At 34.4% G+C, this 22,901-nt stretch overlaps 1 protein-coding gene across 3 annotated transcripts in view; it reads right to left on the reverse strand.

Moving 5' to 3' along the window:
• MBD5 (methyl-CpG binding domain protein 5) overlaps positions 1 to 22,901 on the reverse strand; it is a 438,611-nt gene that overhangs the window by 298,927 nt on the left and 116,783 nt on the right. For 2 of the 3 annotated variants that reach the window (XM_072613160.1, XM_072613158.1), the window contains exon 2: positions 4,881 to 4,935. The gene's annotated coding sequence lies outside the window, so the exon portion shown is untranslated. The remainder of the gene's footprint in view (positions 1 to 4,880; positions 4,936 to 22,901) is intronic. The other variant, XM_072613159.1, reaches the window with a different exon arrangement.

The following is a 22,901-nucleotide window of genomic DNA, read 5'->3' on the forward strand; positions in this document are numbered from 1 at the left end:
TTTGAAATCTCCAAAAGGCAAGTGTCAGTGTGGGATTAAATCTTAGGACAGAGAATGGGACTGGGTAAATAGAGCTGGAAGTCACATGCATTGAGATGACACTTCCATGACAATCCATCGAAGCTGATGAGGAATTCAAAAGAGAAATCACAGAGGTTGAAGAGAAGAGAGATAGTAACAAAACTTTAGGGGTCAAAAATAGAAAATGATATATTGAACAAAGGAGCCTGATTGATAAAAATCAATAAAAACAAGAAAGAAATAAGTATCTAGGAACAGAGAGTGACTAGTGTCAAATGTAGCATAAAGGTTAAGAAGGATTTTATGACCAAGAAAGGACTGTTAGATTTTGAAGTTAAGAAATTACTGGTAACTGGAAAGACAGGACTTCTCCCCAGTCTTTATTTAATGGGATACCATGGTAAAATAATTTATCACTCTAGTGGCCAACCTACTTACTGACAATAAGCTTCTCTCTATGTAGCAAGAATATGCCTGGAATGCCAAGCATAGAGCCTGTCACTCTAACAGTACTCAAACTCTTTCCAGTTTTTCAGGAAATGTCAAAGCTTGGGCTCCACTTAAATAGCCTACCAGTACTTAGGATTACTTTAATCACTACTTGATGATGTAGCAAAGTAAAAATTCTGAAGATCAGAATCTAGAGGCAGAGTTCATATGCATATACACATATATATGTAAATATCATTCAATTATTTATTATTATCCTCGTGATTTATAAAAACTCTTATTTAAATCAATGCCTGATAACTAAATTCTTATATTAAGGATGAGGGGAGGCATACTGTCAAGGAGGACACTCATTGTGTCATAACCAGGAGCATGGTCATACACCAGTAGCAATACAAGAAAGGGAGGGAGGCAGGGGATGGCATAAGAAGAGTTTGGCCAAGAGTATGTGAATATATATTTGTATGGTGATATGACTGAAGTAAATTAACATTAATGAGAGAAATGACTATTTCTCTTATATTTAATAACTAATTATTGTACTGGCACCAAGGTCTTTCCCCTTTTCTACTTCTTCATCCAGATATCAACCAGAGTGGAAAATCTTTTGCAAAGATTTACCCAGGTCAAGATCTAATCAGACAATAAAAGAAATTCTAAGGTTGGGCTAATGGAAGGATTCTTGCTTATTGTGTTTACTCAGATAGGTCTGGGGTCTTCCTTTTGTGATATGGAAATTGATAAGGAACCTTGACCAAGATCTGGGTGATCCATGTCATGTATCCCCAAGACCACCATTGTAATACAGTCCAGCCTCTCATTGTAACATTCATTTCTTATTAAATGTTAACCAATGAGAGTTGATTGCCATCCTTAGGACCATCTACTCTTCCAAGAGCCCACCACCACGAGGGTTTTTTGGTCTCAGAGAGCTGCAAAATGACCATGCTTTTATTAATAAACATGTTAGCCTTATTAATAAGATGATTAAGTTACCCAGAATCTCTGTCTCTAGGACTTTTTTAAATGTCACATTAGGCAACCTTTAAGTGGGATAGCAGATTTGAGGACATGGAGCTAATAAAAATATTACTAAGATACCTTCCATTTCAATTTCAACTTTACAGTTTTCAAAGCAATTTCAAAGACATGATGACCAAATTCAATGTGTACACTAACACTACTATGTAGGATGTAAATTATTACCACTATTTAAGAGATGAGGAAACTTAGGCTTAGAAGGGTTAAAAGAATTATCTAATGTAATACAGCTAATAACTTACAGAACTATTAGTAGAACAACCTCCATCTGCCTCACAGTCCACAGTTTTTCGTTTTATGTACAGGTGCTTGGTTCCCTTCTCTTCTCATTAAAGCTACATTAATTCTATTTCCATGATCATGTTTGACCACTCTTCCCCATCTCCCATTTTGATTAAAAGAAAAACCTAACTACCATAGGCAAGTTCTTAGATTTAGCTGTTTTTATTTGTCTAAGATGTCGATTTGCCTTTTAAATATGAAAATCCTTATTGAAAAATGGAACCCTATTAGACAAAAGATATTCACACATAAATATACCCAATTTTTTTCAACATAGTAACAAACCAAATGTAAGTAGGTACCAACTTTGTGAAAGGAGAACTACTACCCCAAAGTTCTTATCCCTTTCAGTGTTATGAAGCCCTCAGGTAATCAAATCCATTCAGACATCTCAAACTGGATGTTCATTAGAGATCTTAAACTCAATATATCCAAAGCACAACTCATTATCAAGGGCAATACTATTCTCCCAGTCCTTCAGGCTCACAACCTAGGTGTCATCCTGGATTATTTAATATCTCTCACCTCTTCATTTATAATCTGTTCCCAAGGTCTGTGGCCTTCACCTTTGAGCAACATTTCTTCAATATCTCTCCAACATCTCCCGCTCTCTCTTCTGACATTGCCACCACTGTAGTGCAGACCCTCATCATGTCACACCCTGAATACTACAAGAGCCGATCCATTCTCCATTAAGTCACCAAAGTGATTTTTGTAAAGTACAATTTCGATCATGTCACTCTCTTACTCAATAAACTCCAGGGGCTATTTAGCACCTCCAGGAGCAAATACAAAATATTCTTTTTGGCACTGAAAGCCTTTCATGACCTAGAACCTTCCAGCCTTTACAGTCTTCTTACACCTTACTGATCATTTAGTTTAAGTTAGAAGTTCTTATATAACCTTCAGATTGAGAATTGGGGGGAAGTAGTTCATGACAGTGAGCTCCCAAGGAATATAAATAACATGAAAATGAGGATTCCCCTGAATATTCTGACAACAAAAGGAACTTGAGCGATTTAACAATTTATTAAATTAGATATTTTCAATTTAAATAGATATCAAACAAATGGCATGGTAATTTTCATGTAAATAGAACAACAAATAAAAAAAGCTATTTTTAAAACAATCTGTTACAAATATTTTATGAGTAAATTTAAAGTACTAATTATTATTATGGATACTTAGTTACTAAGTCATTTTTATTCAAGACTAAATAATACGTAATTGATGAAGTACCAAACATTAAAATCTAGTGTATATTTTTTAACTAATAACACCCTTACAATCTATATATGTTATATACTACTCTAGAAAGCCGGTGCTATTTCCATTTAAATTTCTTGGAATAGCACTGACCTGTGTGTAAATAGGTACTTCAGAAAGGCTATTTTCAAGATGAATCCAAGGATAGATGAATTTGTCTAAAGAGAATACTTTATTCTGCACTTTTAAAATGTTGTCCTAAATCTTTAAAGAGATTCCTATAAGAGAAAAAGATATTAGTTACGAACACTAAAGCGGCCATTATGTGCCTTCATTGAAAAGCATGGTTACTCTAGATATATTATCTTGGGAAAACTGCTGAGGTGGGACTTTTTTTAAAAAATTTTTTTAATGTTCTACAATCGCTACCAAAAAGCTTAGATTTTTATCTCCCCGCCTACTCCCCACCACCCCCTCCCTCCCCAAGACGCCACAGAATTCTATTCATGATCTACATGTACTTTCCTATTGAATACATTTTCACTATAGTCATGCTGTATAGATGAACTAAAATAAATGGAAGAGATCACATATCAAATCAAAACATAATACACACACATACACACATATACAAACATGATCTGCTACATTTTGCAAATGAATTCCATAGTTCTTTCTCTGAGTGTGGAAGGTAAAGTTTTGCCTTAGAAAACCATTGGGAATTATTATTTTTTTTTTTAAGTTCTTGAGTTATTATGAAGTTCAAAGTCTACCAGAAAAATCTCTCGCACACTGCGGTCGTTGCTGTGCACAAAGTTCTCCTGGTTTTGCTCCTTTCACTTGAGGTGGGATTTTAAGGAAAGTCGTCTAATTTATAACTTAGGAAATTAAATGAAACTTTGTGAAAAATATGCAAGCATGGATGTCAAAAGAAGGTTATATAAGTGATAAGTTCAGTCCATAATTCTAGCATTGTACTCAGTGTCATCAAATGATCCAAAAATAGAAAGTCACTTGTCCTTAATGAGTTTTCAGTCTAAATGGCTGAGGTTATTTTTTAAAAAGTCAATGTCTAAAAGAAATTTTACGAGTGGCACAGAATAAAAATAAAATCAATAATACTTATAATTGGTCTCCATGTTGTTTAACATGGACAAGGCTGTGTTAAATATTGAAATTGTTTATGATAATATTTACCTGATTTTGGATTTTTTGTGATTTGGATCTTGGGAAGAAAGTACATTTCCATGTTATTTTACCTTTACAGAAAGGCTCAAGCAAACTAAATGTAAAGAGTGCCAACTGTGGGAAGAACACCATATGGACCACTGAATGAATTACCAAACAAGTTGGAAAACAGTTCCTGACCCTAAGGATGTAATTGGCTGGAAAATACCCATAATTTTTTAGTACTCAGTGCCTCAGGAGGGACAGAGTACATACAAGAGATCTTCACAATTTAGCTAAGGTATTATCATAGCTAAGAAATTTGGTTGCTAAGCCTCTTTTAGAAATGAAGACAGTTGTTAAAAAATCCAAGACTATTATAATGAAATGAAGCAGAGTAGAGAAAAAATTATAGAGATTTTTAAAATACCAAAGAGCACAACCAAAGGCAATATTGTTACACAAGTAAACAGAATGGCTGACAAGATTATTAAAATGAAAAAAGAGCTCAGAAAATAACTGAAATGCTGGTGACAGTTGGACATGGGGAAAATGCTTCAAGTATTCTTGGAAATAATGAAGAAAAAATCTAACCATTGTATTTTTGGGAATGTGAAAAATTTTTTTTTAAAACAATTAAAAAAAAGGTGATCCTCTAGAAATAAACAGAAATCAGAGAAGTGTAACAAGAAGAAACTCCAAATTCAACTCACCTAGGCACATTATCTTCAGACTTCAAAACTGTGATGACAAAAATCTTTCAAGCTGCTGAAAGAAGAAAGACATAATTACTTAACAAAGAAAAATCTAATTGTGCATCAGAATTTTTTTTTTTTACGAAAAATGAAAGTGACCAAAGAAATAGGAATAAAAGTTTGTATAATATGGATTTTCAACGCAGTATCACTTTCTAAGTAAAGCTAAAAATTCTTTTCAAAAAAAATATACACTTAACCCACAGAAGCTTAAATAATATGTAGGGCAAACTATATGACCTTTAAAAAAAGTCTTACTTGAAGTAGCATGAGAGATTAAAGAATTTAACTGTGGTTTTAAATAGAGATTATTTAGATGTCATAGCACCGATTTTTTCCACATGATGATAAAAATAATTTATAGTGGTTAAATTACTAATCCAGTTGGTCTGGATGAAAAACAAATATGACAACAGAGAGATAAATAATGAAATAAAAAGGGAAAAGTAAAAATGTTTTACAATGATGTAGAACTTAAGAAGGCAGGTAAATAAGGAGAAAAGTCATTGTCAGGATTACCCTTTTGAAGAAAAGTGAGGAGAAGATGAGTTTTTATAAGTATTTGAGTCAAATTACAAAATGTAGTACCTTTTTCACGTTTCTTTTTTTTGACCTAGGACTAGAAATAATTTTTTAAAGACATACATAGACAAATAGAAATAGTGGAATAAATGCTATTATGAAATATGTTAGATCAAAAAATATATAACTATAATAAAAATATCTGAAAAAGTGAAATGTAAACCAGAAAGCATAGAGATTTTTAAAAATCACAAAAATCAAAAGCACCACCAAAAAATGTGGGCATTACTTTTGAGGGTTTTTAAAAAATCATTAAATCCAGAATTGTCACTTGATTATGTGAAGGAAACTCCCCCTATCTTTGCACAGTAGATAATCCTACCTGACACTGTTCTAGAGAAGATTCCAAGGACCTGAGTGGTTAAAGTGATTTGCCCTCAGTCATAAAGTCAGTTTGTATTAGAGCAAAGACTTAAAGTTCTGTTCAACCAAAGTTGTTTCCAAGGGAAACAAGCCCTTTTTTCCATACCCCACTCTATTTTTCTTTTAATATATATGCAGCAATCAATACAGCAACTAAGCTTGTAAAGAATTTATATTTCTAAAGAATGTATATTTAAGAATTATGAGAAAACCAGTAATAATCTGGAGATTTCAAATGATGCACTATTAGAACATAACAAATTAAGCAAAAAGATGAGTAAGAAGTAGCACATTTGAACAGTGTACTGAATGAAATGGATTTATTAGATAAATGATATACTCAATGGGAAATATAATCACATAATAATTCCTCCCACCCCCAATAAAGATAGAACATTCACCCAAAAAAATGATCACCTTCCAAGTCATGACAAAGTCTTAGTAAAATATGCACAGGAGCAAAAAATTAAAATACTACATTTATAGAACTTCAGGGTAAAGATATTAATATGATCAAAAAGTGCAGTGGAAATTTTTTTAAAAATTGCTTTAAAATGACTTCTGGATTAAGCAAGAAACTATATTTAAATATAGCAGATTACCTCAAAGATAAGACAAATATGAATATAGCATACTGAATTTTACAGAATACAGCCAAAACAATGCTGAGAAACTAACGTATACAATTAGTACTAGTACTACTACTAAGTTAGAAAGAATAATATAATGATCAGAGATTACCTCTGAATAACTTTCTGCTAACATATTTTACAATTTAAATGAAACAGATATCTATAAATATGTGAATACACACCCATAAGGTAGTGAACATAACTAAACCATATAATTTCATATGGAAAATGGAAATGGGCCATTCATTAATGATATACCATGTGTTAAAAAGGTACAAGGACATGAGCTCAACTGATCATAGGAATAAGGTGTGGAAGGTGCTTATGAAAATATCGAATTCAACTTCCTGATTTTAAAGATGAGGAAACTGAGGCACAGAAAGATTAAAAGGCCTGGCCTAAGATCACACAGGTAAAAATTACTGGAGACTTTCAAGCCTTCACAGAAACAAAAGGAAATTTTTTTTATATAAGTTGTTCTTAAAAAAATCAGGAAAAGATGGCATGTTTCTATTTATGAATTAAATGTGCTTTTGTGACTTTAAATAAGGTAAATATAATGCTTAAAAAGTAGAGGATAGTATCAGTAATGAACATTTTTTAGATTGTTTAATAAAATACTGGGAAGCAGGCTATAATAATCAAAAAACTGGAATTTACATCAGGAATGCAAAATACTTTACTAATAATAATCATTTGAGGACAACATAGTTCACCTAAGTAAGGAAAATAGTAAGATTATTATTAAAATAAGAAATGAAAAGACTTTAGTTCAAATTTAATATTCAACTCTGCTAAAATCGACAATCTAATGATTTTTCCTTAATATGTCAAAAAAATTGTATAGAAATACAATCAAGAAACATTAGAAACATTATCAGAAGTAGGTAAAACCAACGGTACCTAATTTTAGTGGATAAAGACTACAAAGTTTAAAAAGTAGACATAAACTAATATAATTTGAAAGAACACCTAAACTGAACTGACAAATAAAAGCCAACAGCTACTTATATGAAGACTTACAAAACTGACAACCATTTGCAAGTTTAGAAAAAATTTAAAAAATTACACATGAAAAATGAGAGATCCAAAGAAGCACAACAGAAACTAGGAATATCAGGGGAAACTGCATAACCAAGAGTTATATTCTAATGAATTAGATACTAAGAGATTATTATTACCAACAAAAATATAACTCACTAAATCTAACATAACAGCAAAATAACAATTATAGATCATATTTGCTAATGAACATATATAAATATCAATTATTAGCAAAGAATTGAGAAAATCATTAAAAATTACTCAGCATTAGCAAGCAACATTTATGTACACAAAAAGGCTAGTCTGACATTCCATCACAGATTTTGATGTACATCTAGATTAGGAAACTGTTCAAATGATTTTTTTTTAACATTTTCAAATGAGATTTATCAAAAGATATTCTGTAAATATTTTGTAGAACCAACTGAAACCTCAGGAGGGCTAGAGAGAGAAGGGGTGCATTTTCCAAATTGGCATCTAGACTGCAGTGGTAATGTGGCAGCTCTTAAGTCAGTAAGTCTTGAGTCAACTTTCCTTTTTTTTTTATATTAAAAGCCCCTTTTTTTGATGTGTCCTAAGGATCATTCTTCCTTTTCAGAGTTTCCACAGTATTTTAAAGATTCAGTCTGAATGTTTATGTAACCATCAACTCCTCTACTCAAAATGAGGCAAAGTAGCTTTCTAGTCATTCATTTTTCATTGACCTTTTCTTTCGCTGCTGCCTAGTTAAGAGAATTCTCTTTACTTTAGGTTTTAGGTGATAATCTGCCTTTTAGGTGGTATCAGGATTATTCCTAGATGCATTTTTACATATTGAGATTCTTCTTTCAGCTTTACCACATTTTGATGAGTGGGGCAACTACGTGGTACAGTGGATAGAGCCACCAGTGCAGGAGTCAAGAAGACCTGAGTTCAGATCTCACCTCAGACACTTGACACTCACTAGCTGTGTGACCTTGGGCAAGTCACTTAACCCCAACTGCCTTATCCTGGGTCATCTCCCGTCATTCTGATGAATATCTGGTCACTGGATTCAGATGGCTCTGGAGAAGTGAGGCTGGTGACCTGCACAGCCCTCTCTCACTCAAAACAAAGTCAAGTGCAGTCATGTCATCATTTCTCTGATGGCATGGTCTTCTTCAGCAACAAAGGATGAATACACATCAATATAACACAACACCTTAACCAAAACAATAAAAACACTATCATATTATCATCATTATATCAGGAGTCAGATTCTGGAAATGTTAAGAAAGGCAAAACCCTGGTTCACATAATCAAGGAACTCACGCTGATGGGCATAACATGTGAAAACCCAAGTACATGCATAAGTATAATGTAAATGGAGGGGAGGAGGTCTCAGAGAGAAAGCAGTAGCATTTGGAGGGTATGGGAGAGGGAAGGGGAAACAATAAAAAGGGCTGTTTGCAAAAGGTAGGATTTGAACTGAGTCTAGAAGGAAGCCAAGGAAACCAAAAGGTAGATCTGAGGAAGGAGAGCATTCCAAGCATGGAGACAGCTAATAAGAAATTATGGGTTTGGGAGACTGAGCATCATGTGTAAAACAACAAGAACGCTTGGGCTGCTGTGTTGTAGAGTAGAAGAAAATGTAAGAAGACTTGAAAGAGAGGAAAAGGCTAGGTTGTAAAAGGCTCTAAAAGCAAATCAGATTTTGAATTTAATAATATAGATAATAATTTGATAATAGGGAATAAGGTTGCTGATATGAGCAGACCTGCACTTCAGAAAGATCAATCTGGTGCTGACTGGAGGACCTTATAAAGTGGGGAGAAGTTTGAAGCAGGGAGGTCAACCTGAAGGCCATTTAGAAGTCCTAGTGTGAGGTGATAAGAGTCTGTAGCAGCTTGGCAGCTATGTGACTGGAAGAAAGGGAATGTATAAAAAAAAAAAAAAAAGTAAAGGAAGAAATATGAAGGCAGAGCCAAGATGGCAGAGCACAAGAAGCAAACCAACTGAACTCTTCCAACATTTCCCTCCAAAAAGTTTTAAAGTACCTCCTCAAATTAAATTTTGGAGCTACACAGTCAACAAAAGGTCAGAGAGAGGCATTTTTTCCAGCCTAAGAAAATTTAGAACCCAGGGTTCGAGTTGGTCTAGAGCACTGCAGCAGCAGAAGTGGGGCTTAGACATGGCTGGGACAATGGCAGTAGCAATTTCAGGAACTCTCAGATCAGCATGATAAGGAAGGTAGAAAACTGGTCAGAAAGATTACAGGGGATCCAGTGCTAGCACTGGGTGCAACTCGCACTGCAACTGTGCTACCCATAAGTAGTTCTGGCTGGCAGTTACAGGGCAGAGAGGAACACTGGCAGTCAGTCACAAGGGAGCAGGGGACCTGATCTCAGTTCTAAAGCCAAAAGGAGCACTAGCACTTGTGGCTACAGGAGAGCAGGAAACTTAACCACAGTTCCAGGGCCAAGAAAAGTGCTAGTGCTTGTGGCTACTGGGGAGCAGAGGCCCTTCCTGGATAAAAAGGAGAGCACAGACTAGGAGAGTGGGTATGACATCTCTCCCTGGATCACACCACTTTGGAAGCACCAAAAACTTGCAGGCCCCCAGAACAACAACAAACAACAAAAAAACTGGGCCATAAAAAGCTACTACAGTGGTGGGAAAAACCAAGACATAAACTCAGAAGAGAACAATGTGAAAACCAAAGCCTCAAAAAAAAATGTTCATTGGGTACAAGCCCAACAAAAATTTCTGGAAGAATTAAAGAAAGAGGTAAGAGTGGCAGGAGAAAATTTGGGGAAACAATGAGTGACAAAAGAAAACTGTTTGGTAAAAGAGGCAGGAAAAAATATTGAAGGAAATAATACTTTAAAAAGGAGAACTGGCCTAATGATAAAAGATGCACAAAAATCCACTGAAGAAAAGAACTTAAAATATAGAATTGGCCAAAATTGGGCAAGGAGGAGGGGAAGGTACAAAAGTTCACTGAAAAAAACAATTCCTTAAAAATTAGAAGTGGACAAGTGGAAGCTAATGACTCCACGAGACACTAAGAAACAGTATGACAGAGTTACATGAATGAAAAAATAGAAAAGAATATGAAATATCTCATTCAAAAAACAAACAAAAAAAACCACAACTGACCTGGAAAAGAGATCAAGGAATGCTAAAATAAAAAAAAAAGAGCCTAGACATCATATTTCAAGAAATTATAAAGGAAAATTGCCCCGATAACTTAGATTCTAAGGGTAAAATAGAAATTCAGAGAATCCATTGATCAACTCCAGAAAGAGCTTCCAAAGTGAAAACTCTCAGGAATGTTATATCCAAATTTCAGAGCTTCTAGGTCAAGAAGAAAATACTTCAAATGATCAAAAATAAACAATTCAAATATGTGGATCACACAAGATTTAGCAGCTTCTACATTAAAGAAGCAGAGGACTTAGAATATGATATTCCTGAAGGCAAAAGAGCTATGATTACAACTAAGAATCTTCTACCTAGCAAAACTAAGTATAAATCTTCAGGGCGAAATATAAAGGACTTCGAGTATTCTGGATGAAAAGAGGAGAGCTGAATAGAAAATCTGACATTCAAACAGAAGATGCAACAAAAGTATAAACATTCAAACATCAAAGAGTAATCACAAGGGACCCAATAAAATTATACTGTTTACATTCCTATAGGGGAAGATGATACTTGTAACTCCTAAACTTTATTGCTGTTAGGAGTTAGAAGGAGTCCACATAGACAGACAGCATGGGAGTAAGCTGATTATATTGGTATGATCTCAAAAAATGGGGGGAAGTGAGAGAGAGTGATGTATTGAGAAGAGGAAGTGAGAGGTAGAATAGTGTAAATTTTCTCACATAAACACGGTGTGCTAGGAAATGCTTTTATAGTGTAGAGGGAAACAAAGTGTGGTGGTACATAATGCTTGAATCTCACTCAAAGGAATTAGTTCAAACAGGGAAGAATATATACGTGTGTATGTGTGTATATATATACACACATATACACTCAGTTAGGTATAGAAATCTATTTTACCCAAAAAAGAAATGGGAGGGAAAGAGGATAAAGAAAGGTCTCAGGGATGATAAAACGAGAACAGATTAAGGGAGGGAACAGTCAGAAGCAGAATTCTAAGGACAGCGTAAAAAAAAGAGACAGATGACAGAAGAAAAGAGGATGGAAGGAAATACACAGGTAGTAATCATAACTGTGAATGTGATTGGGATGAGCTCACCCATAAAATGGAAGTAGACAGCAAAATGAATTAGAAACCGGAATATGTTGTTGTTTATCAGAGACACATTTGAAACAGTAAAACACACACAGAGTTAAAATAAAGGACTGAAGCAGAATCTAATATGCTTCAGCTGAAGTAAAAAAGGCAAGGGTAGCAATCATGATCTCAGACACAGCAAATGCAAAAAGAGATAATAGAGGGAACTACATTTTGCTAAACTGTACCATAAACAATGAAGTAATATCAAAAATTTTTACAGCAAGTTTATATGATAAAGGCCTCATTTCTCAAGTATATATGAGTTAAATTTATAAAAATAAGAGCCATTCCCCAATTAATAAGTGGTCAAAGGATATAAATAGGCAGTTTTCAGAAGAAAAAATCAAAGATATCCAAAGTCATATGAAAAAATGCTTTAAATTTCTATTGATTAGAGAAATGCAAATTAAAATAACTCTGAGTTATCACCTCACACCTACCAGAAATGGAAAATGCTGAAGGGGATAAAGAAAAATAGTACCCTAATAAACTGCTGGTGGAGTCATGAACTGGTCCAATCATTCTGGAAAACAGCTTGGAATTATGCCCATAGGGCTATAAAACTGTGCATACCCTCTAACCCAGCAATACCACCAGTAGGTCTGTACTCCAAAGAGACAGAAGAAAACAAAACTATATATATACGTATGAAAATATTTATGCTAGTTTTTTGTGGTGACAAAGAATCAGTCACTGAGGGAATCCTTATAGATTGGGGACTGGCTGAACAAGTTGGAGTGTATGATTGTGATGGATTACTAATGTTGTATAAGAAATGAAAAGCAGGATGCGTTCAGAAAAACAAACAAACAAACATTGCAAGACCTGTATGAAATGATTCAAAATGAAGTGCACAAAACCGGGAGATCACTGTGCACAGTAACAGCAAAATTGTAATGATGATCAATTGCCAAAGACCTGGCTACTCTGATCAATACAATGATCCAAGACAATTCCAAAGGACTCCTGATGAAAAAAATGAACTTGAAATTCAAAGTGAAGTATAATTTTCTCACTTTCTTTATTCTTTTTGCCCTTTTTTGGTAACACAGCTAATACAGAAATATGTTTTGCATTTCACATGTATAAATGATATATCATTTGCCTTCTCAGTGGGTATAGGAGAAATTTGGAATTCAAAATTTTAAAAGAATAATTTTAAAAGTTAAAAATAGATAATTTTAAGACAAAAGAAAAAAGGCAGAAATAATAAGATTGGAGACAGATATGAAAACTTGGATAAGTAGGGTCTGAGACAGTGAGCAATCAAGAGTGATACTGAGGTTGTGAGCATGAGTAACTGGGAAGATGGTAGTGCTCCCAACTGTAATAACAAAGTTAGGAACGAAGCAGGATTTTTGGGGGAAGATACTAAATTTTGTTTTGGATATATTGAGTTTAACAAGTCTCAGGAAATCAAGACAGAGATATCTACCAGTAGCACTCTGGATCATCATGCCCCTATTCTAGGTTATCTTCTTTTACCTGTCCAAATCCCTTCTCTTCATCTTTCAGCTCCCTATTTAAGTGTTGCTTTCCCTCATTAGATTATAAGCTCCTTGAGGGAGCAGACTTTATTTTTCTTATTTGTGGCCTCAGCACTTAGCATAGTACCTGGCATGCTGCACCTGCTTAATAAATATTTATTGTATTACACTATATTATATTGTATATCCAAGGGGTGGTTGGTGAAGTGACAGTAGAGATCAGAAGAAAAGTTATGACTGGATAAATAGATCTGAGACTGACCTGTCAAGAGATGTCTCTGATATCCATGAAGTGGATGAAATCACCAAGTGAGATGGTACAGAGAGAGGGAGAAGACAAAAGGGCCTAAGATATGCCCTCTCATTGAGAGATATCCACAGAATAGTGGGTGTGACCTGGGTGGGCTACATTAAAGGCTTCTAAGAAGGAAAAAATCACTTAGGAGGAGAGACAGGAGAGAACAAAGGCATGAAGACAGAGAGAGGAGGTAGTATTCAGGAGAAGAGAGTGACGGTGTCAAAGGCTAAAGAAAACGTGAGTAGATCTGGCAATTAAAAATAATGTTAGTAACTTAGGGAAGAGTGCTTTCAAAAGGATGATGAAATCAGAAGCTCCACTAGTGTTCAGCACAGAGCAAGAAGAGAGGAAGCAGATGCAGAGATTTAGACAGCTTTCTCAGTAAGCTTACTCAGAAGGGAAGAGGACAGATACAGGTCTGTCACTAGCAGGGTTGGCAGATCAAGGAAGGGATTTTTTAAGATGGAAGAGAAATGGCATATAGCAGGGAAGCAATCAGGAGAGAGAAACTGAAGGTTAGTAAGGTGGTTATGATAGAAAGTGCCATCTGCTGCAGAAGACAGTGGGATTTATCAGGGTTGCATCTAGTCAATTCAACAAACATTTATTAAGCATGTACTATACATGTCTGACACTGTATGAAGTCCTGAGAATACAAATAAAGGCATAAGAAAAATGACTGTTCTCAATATGGAGGAAGTTGTCCTGGAGAGAAGAACCATATCTTTGTAGGCTAGGGGTAAAGGAAGACATTTGGAAGAGGAAATAACAGAAGAGCCAGCTCTCAGGAATATGGCTTCTTCTTTTTTTTTTGGTGAAATATGAAGCAAAATATCCAGCTGAGTGAATAGGGAGGAGAGAATGTCATTGAGGCTTGAGGAGTTATGACAAGATTTGGGATAGCTACTGTGGTGAGTGGGATAGGCATGAATTAGAAAGGTATAAAAAGACTGCCTTGCTGCAGTGAGGGCCCAATTGAGGCTCTGTGACAAACTTCTGTGGACACAGTCAGCACTGTCTTAGGACATTTGCAACTATGTTGGCCACGTGTGAAAGGAAAGCAGGAGATCATGGGAGTAATGTAAGACAGGTTTGGCAAGGAAGTAGGCAAAGGGAGCAAAGGACTCAAGTGCAGAAAATTGTGTAGAACTGAGATGATTCCCTAAGAAATCAAGATAGGAAAGAGGGGAGAGTGTAGCTAGTGTAGGAATAATGGCCTGAAAAAGAACTAATGGGTAGAGAAACTGTAAGTCAAGGTAATATATGACAAACAGGGTTATAGATTTTAAGACAGAAAAGGAAAGAACAAAGATTATGATTTTAGATAAGGAATTTCAGAGTTCACAAACAGGGAAGTAGAACACTTATGGATTTTTGGCAAGATGAAGGGTTTGCCATCTCTGTGTGCAGCTGCAGTGAAGTAAGAGAACGGGTTTTAGAGAGAAAGCATGTGATTTATTTAATATATGCAGTAAAAGGCTTTGATAAAATCTATAATCCATGACAAATAACAGCAACAAAAACAATTCACATTTATATAGTGTTTATAGGTTTACTACTGTTTTATATATTTTATTCTTACAACAACCCTGTGAGGTGGATATTAATATCTCCATTTTATATATAAGGAAGCTGAGGCTAATGCAGATTAAGTGAGTTTGCTAAGGGTCACCTGGTAAGTAACTGAGGTGGGAAAACATTATGAATAACAGGTTTGGAGACATTCTTGTGGGATACGATAAAAATTATCTATCCAGAGACGAGCTTATATAATAGGAAACAGAGAAATATTAAAAGCATTCCCACTGAGAACAATTATTAAACAAGGATACCAATATTTATCACATTTAAAGGATATAACTAATAACTTTAGTGAAAGATAGAAATTTTATTAAAGAGATTAATACTTAAAATTTAATGATTATTTCTTCACGACCTAACAGCACATCTAGAAAATGAACTGCTTCCACACAAGTAACAAATTAATGGAAACAATGGACAAGTACTGTAAAAAGATTAACACCTGTGTAGAACCCATATAAGATTGCATGCTGTCTTGGGGAAGAAAGGGGAAAAAAATTTAAGACTTATGGAAGTGATTGTTGAAAACCGAAAACAAATAAATTAATCTGTAAAAAAGGAAAAGAAAAAAAGATTAACATGCTAAAAAATAATCAAGAGAACATAATATCTGAGGAGCTTTCTGGTTGGGAAACTCACTTTATCAGTATAGTTTAGTGACTTCTTAGATACTTAGAATCTAAGAATGCAGAAGTGACATAGCTTGTTTAGGAGCTCCATTCACTGACTACCATAGGCAGGACTTGAACTAGGCCTTCCTGGATGGGAATACAGTTTTCTATCCATTAAACTATTTTGCTACTTAGAGGTCAAAATTGATTCAATAATAATCATTAGTATTCTTGCTATTTTGTAGGTATATCTAGTTCTAACATTTATTTCAACTATTTTTTCAGTTCCAAACACAAAGGAGAAAAGAAAGGATTTAAACCTAAAAAGTAGTAAATGGGAGAAAAAAAAAACTGCCCCAATTGTCAAATATTAAGGAATTCTCTTACTTAGGAAAACCAGCGGACTAATATGGGAACAATTATAAAACTATACTACTAAAATAAAGATCTAATTAACTGGAAGGGAAGTCAGTGTTTTGAATTGGATGTCAGAATTTAGATGTGTTGAATGCAGCAATATTCCCTAAATTCATTTAGAGACAATGCAATACAAAGCAAAAATATCAATAAAAATGGCATTTTTACAAGATAAAAATCTAATTAGCATTTATATGGAATACCTGATTTCCTCATGCCCAAGACCACAGCCTTGTCAAGGTGGACAGGCTTGCATATATGAGCTATGTTTTGCAAGGTTATCCAAGATGGACAGGTCACAGTAGATAGTTCTGACAAAAGATGATCCACTGGACAAAAAAATAGCAAACTATTCCAGTATTTTTGCCAATAAACCCCATGGACAATATTAAAATGCTAAAAGAGACACAGGAAGAGGAGCTTGTTATGACAGAAGGTGTTCAATACACTACTGGAAAAACTGGAAGACAACTACAAGTAACTCCAGTATTAATGAAACACCTGGGTCAAAACTGAAAGGTAGGTGAACTATGGATGCATCTGGTGACAAAAGGAAAGTGATGCTATAAAGATCACTACTGAATAAGAATCTAGAATGTAAGATCTATGAACCAAGGTAAGCTGGATGTGGTCAAGTAGAAGATGGAAAGATTAAGCACCAACATCATGGGCATCAAAGAACTTAAATGTATGGGTATGGGTGAATTTAACTCAAGTGATCACTACATATACTACTGTGGGCAAGAATTCTTTAGAAGAAATGGAGAACCCCTCACAGTCAATAAAAGCAGCACTGTGGTATAATCTCAAATATATCAGAATGATATCTGTTTGAATCCAAGGCAAACCATTCAATATCATAGTAAAGCAAGTTTACGCTCCAACCACTGATGTCCAAAAGGCCAAAACACCAGTTTTATGAAGACCAACAACATCATCAAGCAATAAGAGGGGAAAAAGTTGTCACATTAATTACATTCATCAGAATGTTAAAATAGGAAATCAAAAGCGAATTGGAATAACAGGTAAGTTTGGCCTTGGAAGCCAAAGCAAATAAAATGTAGCAGAAACTAATGGCATTTTGTCAAGATAACTAGTTAGTCACAGCAAAAACTCTTTTTTCAACAACCCAACAGGCAGCTCTACAAATGGACATCACCAGATGGTCAATGCAGAAATCAGACTGACTATATATTTTTGCAGGTGAAGGTGGAGAAGCTCCACATAGTCGGTAAAGCAAGATCTGGAGTTGATCACGGATCAAATCATGAGTTTTTTTTATTGCATCCCTTATGCTTATGAATTAGAGATGATGAACAGATTTAAGTATTAGATGTGGTAGATGTAGTGAGTGAAGAACTCTGCACAGAACTTCATAATATTGTACAGGAGGCACCAACAAAAAAAAAATTCCAAAGAAAAAGAAAAGCAAAAAACCAAAACGGCTGTCCGATGAGGCTTTACAAATCTCTCAGGAAAGAAGGAAAGTGAAAAGTAAGTGAGAAAGGGAAATATATACCCCTGTGAATGTAGAATTCAAGAGAATAGCAAATAGAGATAGGGTTTTCTTAAATGAGCAATACAAAAAAAATAGAAGAAAACAACAGAATAGAAAAGATGAGATCTTTTCAAGAAAATGAGATATACTGGGAAAACATTCTGTGCAAAAATGGGCATGATAAAAGACAAAAAATGGTAGGGACTTAACAGAAGCAGAAGAAATTAAGAAGAAGTAGCAAGACTATAGAAAAGAACAATACATCCTGGAGAATAAAGTCAAGTGGGCCTTAGGAAGCATTGCTTATAATAAGACTAGTGGAGGTGATAGAATTCTGGCTTTTAGCATTTAAAATCCTAAAAGAAGATGCTGTTAAAGCGTCTATAAAAAAATATAAACTAAATACATCAGTAAATTTGGAAAACTCAACGGTGACTACTGAATTAGAAAAAATTGCTTCATGTCTCAATCCTAAAGAAAGACAATATCAAATAAATGAATAATTGCACTCATTTCACATGCCATCAGTTATGGTTAAGTTGCTGCAAGCTACACTTCAGCAATATGTGAGGTGAGCTAAGAATTACCCGAAATACAGGCTGATTTTTGAACAGGCTGAGGACCTAGAAACCGAATTGCCAATAACTGCTGGATTATGGAGAAAGCAAGGGAGTTCAGAAAAACACTGACTTCTGCTTCCTTGCAGTAAACCGTTTGACTGTGTGAATCCTCACAAATGCGACAAGCCCTCAAAGAGATAAGAGTACTAGATCATCTTATTTGTCTTTTGAAGAACCTTCTGAAGGTGGGCCAAGAAGCAAGAATAAAATATGGAACAACTGATTGAGTTTAAGACTGGAAAAGGAGCATAACAAGGCTGTATAGTGTCACCTTACTTAACTCATATACAGAGTACATCATAAGAAATACCAGGCTGGGTAAATCAAAGGCTAGAATTAAGGCTGCCTTTTCAGATATGCAGATGATACCACTCTCATGGAAGAAAGTGAAAGAAATTAATAACCTCTTGATAAGGGTGAAAGAGGAAAGGGACACACATGTACATATTTATACATACACATACGTATATCTATACATGTATATGTGTATACACATATGAAAAGAGTGCGTTCACTTCAAGTCAGATATATATGTGTGTACATATACACACACACACACACACACACACACACACACAAAACTAAGATCTTAGCAACTGGTCCCTTTACTTCCTGGAAAAGAGGAAGAAGAAGTGGAAGCAGTGTCAGATTTTATCTTCTTGAGATCAAAGATCACTGCAGATGGCAACTGCAGCCATGAAATTAAAAGATGCTTTCTTTGTGGAAGGAAAGCTATGAAAAGATACTAAAATTCAGAGATATCACCTTACCAAAAATGTTCTGTATAGTCAAAGCTATGCTTTTGCCAGTAGCAATGTATGAGTGTGAGAGTTGGACTATAAGGAAAACTGAACACTGTCAACAAAACTGACACTTTTGAATTGTGGTGCTAGAGAAGACTTTTGAGAGTCCTTTGGATAGCAAGGAGATCAAATCAGTCAATACTTAAAGAAATTATTTTAGGCTATTCACTGCAAATTCAAATACTAAAGCTGAAGCTTAAATATTTTGGTCACATAATGAGAAGATGGGACTCATTGGAAAAGACCCTGATGTTGGAAAATACTGAAGGTAAAAGGAAAACAGGAAGGCGGAGGAAGAGATAGTGCCATGGAAGCAATGAATATGAACTTTGAAAGACTTGGAGAGATAGTGAAGAAGTTATGGTCCACGGGGTCATGAAGAATTGGACATGACTGAAAAACACAAAATGTGGGGGGAAAAAAACCCAAATAGGACAAAAAATGAAGGGATAGGCTGTAAAAAAAATATTGATTTGTTTCAGAATGGTTGCATTAACCCTTAGCTACACCAAAAATTCATTAGCGTGCCTGCTTATCTACAACTTCTCTCACACTATTTCTACCTTTTGTTCACCTATGCCAATTTGGTGAGTGTGATGTGAAATTTCATAGTTGTTTTGGTCTGAATTTCTCTATTAGTGATGTGGAGCATTAATTTACATGGTTGTCAATACTTTATCATTCTTTTGAAGAATGTTTGTTCATATCATTTGACCACTTGTATTTTGGAGAGTGACTTTGGAGCTTATATTATTTCTATCAGTTGTCGATATATTGTTGATACCAAAAACTTCAATTTGATACATAATTTTTTCCTATTTGACTGCTATGTAGTTTCTTGTGCTCTCTGAATTAATTACTGTTTTTGTTATGTTGTGATTTATTTGTTCTTTCAGGTCAGAAGACTACACAAGTCTTTTAGATGTAACAAGGAACAGGATGATTACAGGGAAGGCATGGAAAGACTACTGAGGCAAAATGAAATAGTCAGAGACAGGTAAATAACATATACAATAAATGTAGCAATGTAAATAAAAAGAACCACCATCATAAATAGTTCAAGATGACTGCTGCAAAACTATAAAGAACAAATTCAGACTCTAAAAAGAGATATGAGAAGACATTCCTGATTCTTTTTGGGGGTATGGATCCAGGAATATAGAATATTGCATATAATTACAGATATTTTGGATGTATTGATTGGTTTTGATGAATGTTTCATTTCTTCCTCTTTTTATTTCTTTCTTTAGAAAAAAAAAATCTTTGTTATATGGAATGGCTCCCTTGAGTAATCACAAATCTGTTCCAGGAGGCTCTCAAAGACCAGGGACTGGATTCAATCAACGTCATGTGATCAGTAAAGAGAAGCTTCTGGAAGATTGAACTATCCATACAGAATGTCTTCTGGAGTCTCTACTGGATATCCTATTGCACAGTGGTGAACACTATGGAAAACATACATTATTTCCATGCTTTGTATCTCACCTGATGTTTATTATTAGAGGTTCACTGAAACTCTGCTTAAACCTTCAGTTAAAATGTAGGATTAATGATGCCACATTTACCAAAGAATCTTACTTAGAAAAACACAGGACTTGTATTAAAACCAATTATGATCTATACAGCCTAAAGACCTAACTAACTGGAAAGAAATTTAATGTATCAAATGACATACTCATATATCCATTTACCAATGACAGTGACCTATTATAGGGAAACAACTCACATAAAAGAGTCCCTTAATCATTTGATTCACTGAGTAGAATTCTTTTTCTTTAAAATTTTTAGTTTTGGCAGTTTACTAATAATGAATATAATGGCAACACATGTTCTATTGTTGAATGTTGTATGTGAAGTCCTGTTGTTCCACTTCAAAAATGCCCTCATTTCTTATGCACATGAACTTGCTAAGAATTTTATATAAAGTGAAATAGGCACACACATTGTTATTCTCTTGATCAGTTGTTTTTGGTAATCGATAAAATCCAAGGTTTTTCCCATATCACTGTAGAATCTCCAACACGGATCTCATACTAACATACGTGAAATACACGCATATATGTCTACATGTAACTATGCAGATGAATATCTACATTTATATATACACATATGTATGCTTGATCTAATCTGGTTGTTTTCCTGATGTTTGTTCTTAGCTCCATTTTTACTTCCTCTGCAGGCATTTCAAGGACTGTGATGTTAGCAGCCAAATACGGTGGTGCCACTACACTTAATGGACAAAACAGTTATAATCATTACGGCAAATCTTTTTAATCATTCTTGTCTGTTGTCCTTACATTTTCATCCTTTACTTTTGCAATTACTGGGCTTAACTAGATGTTTAACCAAGCTTTCTTCAGACTCTGCTGCTTTCTCTCCCGCTCTCCACAAGATGATACTGTTTCAAGCTGTCTATCATCTTTCTTTGAAGGATTTTATACATGAGTGATGCTCCAACTCTGTGTTGACTTTCACATCCATTTCCTTTGAGATAAGGATATAAATAAGATAAGGATACAAATAAGATAAATTTTCCTGATGAAGGCACTCCCTGGACTCTGATCTTTTTTGTAGAGTCACCAATTTACATTGCTGTAACTTATGGATAAAGATATAGTTGTCAATGTTGCTGGTAATGTCCATTTACCATTTTTAAATTTTCAATAACTTGTTCAAATATAAATAATTCAAAGTTAAGTATTCTTAATTTTAGTCCATATCTTTTTTCCTTTCTAGCTTTCTTTTTCATAATTATGAAATTCTGATGATTCTGGCTCTGATTAGTCAATGGTCTGGCTGGGCAAGGATAACTGACTCTAACATTCAAGTAAAATTCACAAGACAAAAATTACAGTAATTAAAGAAAAACAACAGACCGGAAATGGCAATTATTACTGATGAAAACTTGACATGTTATATATACATGGAACTACTAAAAATTTACAAAGGAAATTTCTAGTACAAAATAGCTGAATTTGATCAAGGAATAGGAATAGAAAAGTTTTCCAAAGAGGAGAAAAAAAATCATTATTATTTTATAAAAAGAATTCTATTAAACAAATCAACAAAGCAATGTAATTTTAAACAAAGGTACCACTTCATTCACATATGCAAACAAAGAAAACTTCAAGCAAGGAATATTTACTAGATCATTGAGAAATATGTACATTTACACACTGATTAAGGAACTTAGTAGGATCTGTTTGGAAGCCAACCTACCAGTATCCAGTAAAAGTTAAAAAATAACAATAACATTTTAGCCTAAAACTGAATGACTAGAAATATGCCCTGAAAATGCTATCAAAAATCAACATACACAAAAGTATGAATAAGAATTCATAATTTTCATGTGCATATTTGTAATAATAAAAAATTGAGAGAAACCAGAATGTTCAGCAATAGGGTAACAATTTTAAAAATAGGGAGTATATTAATACAGTGGAATACTACGATGCAATTAAGACTGTCAAGCATGAAAATATGAAGAAATCTTAGAAAGATTTTGGATAATGCAAAACAAAAAAAAAGGCTAAATAATAGAAGAGTCCATGCTATGAACACATCTGAGAAAACAGAATTCTGATAGGAATTTAAAGGGAGTGACCAAAAAGCTCTCCTGACATGTTATGAAAGAAAGAAATAATGGAAGTTGTTTTCTGACACAAATGTGACTGGGATACAGAATGCACAGATGCCAGTAACATGAAATAAATGTGGAAAGGGTAGACACAAGGTGAAGGGCATTACTAGTCAAAAATAAAGATCACATAACTGGTAACATG

This window comes from Notamacropus eugenii, chromosome 5 (assembly GCF_028372415.1).
Source record: "Notamacropus eugenii isolate mMacEug1 chromosome 5, mMacEug1.pri_v2, whole genome shotgun sequence".
In the NCBI taxonomy this organism is placed as follows: Eukaryota; Metazoa; Chordata; class Mammalia; order Diprotodontia; family Macropodidae; genus Notamacropus; species Notamacropus eugenii.